Here is a 6,816-nt window from a genome sequence, read left to right as displayed (position 1 = left end):
GCCTGGCCTATAAAGGGATAACTAACTGACCATAGGGATGCTAAATGTTGGAAGTAGGCTAAAATATCACTATAGAGAAGAAAGGGGATATTGAGCCATGCCAATGGAGGCAATTCTCAGTGGAGCCACAGCGAGACAGCCATCTCTCAGCACAAGCAGTAGCATCGGGAGTTTCATTACTACCACGGGAATCCCGAGTGTCTCCAACTCTTATTCTCAAGGCTCAGCTGTGGATGCCAGTGATTTCTTGTCTCTGTGTGGCCATGTTTTCAGGATTCCAGGTGGCCTCTTTGGTTGTGATGTGCTGGGACAAACTGAGAAATTGAGGTATCTTACAAGTATATCAGATGATGTGTGGGAGAGCTGTTGGAGGAATCTTGCTTTTACTTGGTTGGGGGGCATTCCTCAATTATAGAGAAATTCAAGATATTAGTTAACTAACACTCAAGAAATAAATGCCAGAAAGCAGATTTTTTTTTCTCAGCAAAAGTGGCTCAGTATTTTTTTCCATTGGGGGGACAGGGTGAGAGCTTGTGTTCATCTTGCTTAGGGAAGGAGTATTCTTCATCATTAAAGAACAGAAACAGCTCCAACTGGGATGATCCAGATGAAAATGGCTCAGAGCAGTTTTGCATAATGGCATTTCACACTAAGAGAAAATTAACAGCAAGCCAGTGACCTGGGCATTGTCTTTCCCAATGCTTCAGTTTTGCTTCTGGAAAAGAGGGCTGGCTATTCAAGAATGCAAGTGTGACTGGAGAATAGAGCGTTTCCGTCTGTCTCTCGTGGGATACTGTCCTTTATCATGGTATTCTTAGTGGATAAATATGTAAATTATTATGCAAAGCAGGATGGAGTAATTCAAATTGACAGTTGCCCTATGTAAGAAAAAACATCAAAATGTGCAAACCTTGAAATGTGTCTTCAGACAACAAAGAGTGTTCCTGTTAAAAATCAGCATTGTTTGGTGTGATTTTCACATGTATTTAAAGCAGAACAATTCTTGATTTTCTGTTTTAAAACTGCTATTGTTCCACCAGTTTACTCCACAGTGATAGACTTAATAGGAAAACTTAAATTTTACTGATATGGATAGCAGCAAAATGGATTATTTCCTTTGCCCTTCTAAGAACTCCAAAGCTGCTACAAGCTCCCATGATGAAGGTCACTGCTAACTCTCGGGTTCAGAGTTGAATGTCAGCTCCAACCGCCTCACAGAGAACCATTCTGCTAGCATGACCCTCATATTCACTCTTCCTTCTCTACCGGGACTTTTTACCCACACCCCTAGGCATCAACAGCTCACAGCTTCTGCTTAAAGAAGGGTTACTGTGGATTTGATACACTGTGACTGTGGGTTTGATACAGTGTTGCATCGTCCTTTGTTGTTGAGCGGTCATCAACTGTCAGCATCGGTGCCTCCATCAATCCACCTGTGAAAAGTTTTGCTTTATACTGGTCATGTCTCTTCCCCAAGCTCTGCTTCCCTTCCCCTGAGGCTTTGTGTAGACAAAGGGACATCTTTCCCACTTGTTTCCATTATATTCTTTTATTTGGAGAGATCTATTCCACCTCTTCCAGTTTAAGGGCTGGCATCTGAAACAAGCAAACAAAAATAAAATGGCCTGGACTCCAAACTCTTTTATAGCTACATCTCCCTTGCACCTTGTTCCTTGGGCCACAGGACTCTGGGGTAGGCATTTTGAATATATTTGCCAGTTTCTCTTTCATCACTCAATCATCTTCTAATCAAGCTTATGTTTCTGTTCACAGACAGATGCAGTTTGGCTTGCCACCGATTTTTGCTTGTTGTAAACAGTCTCAAAATATAGTCAAGGCAAGCCTTGGTTCAAGATGCTTTTTGTCTTAGTCTCCTGCTTTTCAAGAATGCCTTGTTTTTCTCCTGATTCAGGGTCTTCCTTAGGTCTAGACATTGGTGCCCTCCAGGCTTCCCCCCCCAGACATCCTTTTCGTTATGACCTTACAGTCTCTAAGTGATTCAATCATGGTTTTGAAAGTGGGCTCTTGCCAATGCCTTCAGCTCTGTATTTCTGATACCGATCTCATTATTTAAATCCAGACTCATTTAATGGCTTGTTCGCCTCCTCCAGCTGGAATTCTCTAGTCACTGCAAACTTGCAATGTCAAAACAAAACCTCTGCAACAAACAAAACTTTATTTATTTATTTATTTATTTATTTATTTATTTATTTATTTATTTATACACATAAGGTCTCAATATGAAGTCCAGGCTGGCCTTGAATTTTGTTAATTCTGCTTCTGCTTCCCAGGTGTTGGGATGACAGGCATGTCATACTATGCCTTGCCTGGCCAGAGTGTAACTTTCAATTCTCTTTGGCTGCAATAACCAGCACAAACCCTGTAATCTCTTGTTATTTTTGTTTTGAGATTGGGTCTCTCTGTGCTTCCCAAGGATCACAAACTTGTGACCTTAAATGACTGTCCTGCCTCAGCCTCCTGAATAGCTGATCTAGAGTTGCATGCCAGCGTGCTTGGTCTTATGTCACTGTCTTCCCTAGCCTTAGTAAGTCAATGATATTTCTTATTATCTAGGGAGTAGGATCAAAATACGATCTTTAATGGGTCACACGGTCCCCATTCCACAATTTGTTACTGTAACTTGTTTTCCCTACAGTGTTTACTGAATTTCAACTTCCATGCCCTCTTTGGAACCAGAAATATTATTTCCAGATTGGCCATCTGAGTAGCCTCCTTCACTGTGCCTTCTTCCTTTTGTATGCCAAGTTATACAAAACTTTTGCACCGTGATTTGTCTAGATCCTGCATGGTATGGCATTTGCTTGTTTCTCAGACCTAACCCCGTATTGTCTCCCTTGTCTGCTATTCTTCAGTCTGATTAATCCAGCCCCTGTCAGTTGCTTGTCCATCTTCCCTGTCACCTACTTAAGAGCAGCTTTACTAGGCCAGTGCAGTCAACAAGAGCTACCCAGTGTCCCCTGCCTTGTTAGTTTTTTCTGCCAGTGTTTCATTACTGTAACTACAGAAAGTTAAGTACTTAAAAAAAAACAAAAACCGCATCTTCTTTATTTTGTATACTTTTAATTTCAGAACAAAATTAAACAAATAACCTGCTATTCTGTGGGAGGGGGATCTTCCTGCCTTAAGGCACAGGACAGGATAGAAGAGATTCTTGTAGACATGAGCAGAGCCAGGTGGGTCAGGGCCAGTCCAGGCTGCTGGGGGAGACACACGGATACGATACAGAGGGCATGGGCTTCCCAGGAGCCTTTAATCCATTTCTTCCATGTGAGAGACATCCCCATCACCCTCCAGTGGGGGAATCTTATCAGCAACAGCAGCACTGAGCTCTTCTGCAGTGACCTCATCTTCATCAATACCCAGGCCTAGTTAATCACGTGGCAGATGTGGTTGGAATGGGTTTGGGGATCCTCAAGTGAAAAACCAGAGGAGAGCAGATCGGTTTCAAACAGCAGCTCCACCAGGTCCTTGACAGCTTTGTTGCTTTTGTTTGCCTCAGCCTTCTGCCTCAGGGTCTCCACAATGGGGTGGTCAGGGTTGATCTCTAAGTGTTTTTTGGCCGTCATGTAGCCCACTGTAGAGTTGTCTCACAGTGCCTGAGCCTTCACGAAGTGTTTCATGTTGGCTGTCCAGCCACAGTTGCTTCTCACAATGCAACAGGAGGAAGACACAAGCCTATTGGAGATTGTCACTTTTTCTACCTTCTTGTCCAAGATCTCCTTTATGAGCTTGCAGAGATTCTCAAACTTTGCCTTGCTCTTCTCTATTTTCTTCTCCTCTTCCTCATCCTCTGGTAGCTCCAGGCCCTCCTTAGTCACCAAGACCAGGCCCTTCTGTGCTGCACACAGTACTCATCACTAGGCTCAGTCATATACACCACCTCGAAGCCCCGTTTCCACACACACTCCACAAAGGCAGAGTTGGCCACTTGCTCTTTGCTTTCTCCAGATATAGTAGATGGACTTCTGTGTCTCCTTCATGTGATAACCATACTCTGACAGAGAAGTCATCTCTTCTCCAGACTGAGAGGTGTGATCACGAAGGAGCTCAGAGAGCCGGCAATGGTTAGTGGAATCCGAATGGATTCCAAGCTTCAAATTCTTGGAGAACATTTCATAAAACTTCCTGTAGTTTTCTTCTTCTTCAGCCAACTCAGAGAAGAGCTCAAGGTACTTCTTCACAATGTTCTTGCAGATGACTTTCAGGATCTTGATCTGCTGGAGTAGTTCTCGGGAGATGTTCAGAGGCAGGTCCTTGCAGTCAACCACACCATGGATAAAACTGAGGAACTCAGGTATCAGCTCTTCACAGCTATCCATGATGAACACACGCGGACATACAATTTGATGTTGATATTCTTCTATGTTGTTCTCAAAAAGGTCAAAGGGAGATCACCAGGGAATGGAGAGCAATGCCATGAATTCCACCTGACCTTTTTCAGAGAACTGCTTGACTGCCAAGTGGTCTTCCCAATCATTGGTTAGGCTCTTATAGAATTTACCATATTCCTCTTGAGTGATGTCATCTGGATTTCTGGTCCAGATAGGCTTCATCTAATTCAGCTCTTCTTGGCCAATATACTTCTTGATCTTTGTTTTCTTTTTCTTATCTTTGCTGCTGTCATCTTCCTCATCAGATCCTACATCTTTAATCTTCAGTTTCTTCTCATCCTCATCTTCCTCATTTTTCTCTCCTTTCTTTTCCTTTGCCTCATCATCACTGATCTCCTTCTCTTGTTCCTTCTCCAAGTACAGGGTGATGGGACAGCCTATGATCTGCGAGTGTTTCTTCACCACTTCCTTGACCCTCCTCTCCTCTAAGTACTCTGTCTGGTCTTCTTTGAGGTGAAGGATCACTCTGGTACCCTATCCAATGGCTTCACCATGGTCTGCATGAATGGTGAAGTATTCAGCAACAGAAGACTCCCAGACATACTTCTCATCATTGTTGTGCTTTGTGATCACAACAACTTTCTCTGCCACTAGATAGGCTGAGTAGAATCCTACACCAAGCTACTCAGTCATGGAGATGTCTGCACCAGCCTGGAGAGCCTCCATGAATGCCTTTGTGCCAGACTTAGGAAAGGTTCCCAAGGTATTAATGAGGTCAGTCTTGGTCATGCCAATGCCTGTGTCCACCAAAGTCAGTGTGGCCTCCTGAGGGTTGGGGATGCTATCAATTTTCAGCTCTTTACTGCTGTTCAACTTGGTAGGGTCCATCAGGCTATCATACTGAATCTTGTCCAGGTCATCAGAAGCATTAGAGATCAAGTCCTGGAGGAAAATCTTCTTGTTTGAATAGAGTATTGATGGTGAGAGACATGAGCTGGGCAACTTCTGCCTGAAAGGCAAAGGTCTCCACCTCTTCCTCTCCATGGTACCCTTCCTCAGGCATCTTGACAGAAAAGGTAAGAAATAGTACAGATCAGGTTGGTGGGCCCAGAACACATCCAACTCCCAAGGCAAGCCTAGGCCTCAGGAGGCTGACTCAAGAGGAGTAAGTTAACTACTTACTATAGTACTTAACATGATCACAGTGTAAGTTCCCATTAATGGGAAAAAAATATCCCCATCATTTATCTCCTCATAACTGAATACCAGCTTCATGGAAACTGAGCCATGTTTTTTTTTGTTGTTGTTGTTGTTTGTTTGTTTGTTGTTTGATTTTTTTGACCTGGAACATAGCATGCTTAATAAATGATTGAATTATCATTCCTACCAACTCATATTAAAATGTTTTAACATATCTGAACTATATAGATGGTGCATCTTCCTGTGTTCTAAATGAAGGAGTTAAGGATAATTAAGGAGTTAATAGTACAAAAATAAGGATAATGAAGGAGTTAATAGTACAAAATAAATTTTAATAAACACAGGAGCTCTTAGGCTTGGTAAAACAACAATAACTAAATAAAACAGAACAGGCCTCCATGCACCAATGTGAACTGATTGCATTGATGCCACACCAGCTTGGCCCATGACCAGTCACTGGCTCAGTGCAGAGCCAATGGTGACATACAGCATTGCTGCCCACAGCACTGCTCTTTACCCCTCCCTTCCTTCTCACTCATCTCAAAGCACATTCTCCAAAGTGCTCTTGACTGGCACTTTACAGCTCCTAGGGAGAAACCCAGTGGCCGCAGCTATGTACAGCCTTGAGTCCTAGATTTACCTTATCACTTGAAGTAAACAATGGGGCAGGAATGTGGAAACACTCTATAAAGTATACCTACCACGGTCAGCCAGGGGGAAACAATGGCAGTTAACAGAGTCAGGCTTCAACTCCGTTTCCCAAGCTCTTATACAATGCAAACACGAGATTGTCATTCTTAGGAACATAGAGATCTATTTGCTCTGTTTTCTTTCTTTTTATAATTTTATTAATATTTTAAAATATATTTTGATATCCTCTCTCCTCAACTCCTCCCAGATCCTCCCCACCTTCCTATGCATTCAATTCCAGATTCTCTCTCTTTAAAAGAAAAGAAATAAAAAACAATCTACAAAACCAAAATTCAAACAAGCAAACAAAAAGAGTAAGACAACATTACCAAACAAGACCTGTACATGCTCAAGTCAGATGGGGTCCTAGGGAGGGTGAAAGAAGCACAGGGTCCTTCACCTAACCACAAAGCTATTTGCAATTGATAGGTTCTGATAAAGGGAAATAAGTTTGCTCGAATGGAGACTCACTCCAGGGCAGACTCCATGTCCGGGAGTAGCGAGCTAACACAAAATGAATTCCATGCTTTTTCTTGGAAGGGGAAAGGTCTTCCTCTTCCATAGTTTTAACTAG

General features: G+C 42.7%; 1 pseudogene; it reads right to left on the bottom strand.

The window, feature by feature from the left end:
- Positions 1–3,270: 3,270 nt before the first annotated feature.
- On the bottom strand, positions 3,271–5,415 carry LOC110290270 (annotated as a pseudogene).
- Between the last annotated feature and the right edge of the window lie 1,401 nt (positions 5,416–6,816).

The sequence above is a fragment of the Mus caroli genome, chromosome 2 (assembly GCF_900094665.2).
Source record: "Mus caroli chromosome 2, CAROLI_EIJ_v1.1, whole genome shotgun sequence".
NCBI classification, from domain to species: domain Eukaryota; kingdom Metazoa; phylum Chordata; class Mammalia; order Rodentia; family Muridae; genus Mus; species Mus caroli.
The sequence above is the reverse complement of the archived record's forward strand: the minus strand, read 5'-3'. Positions and strand labels throughout refer to the sequence as shown.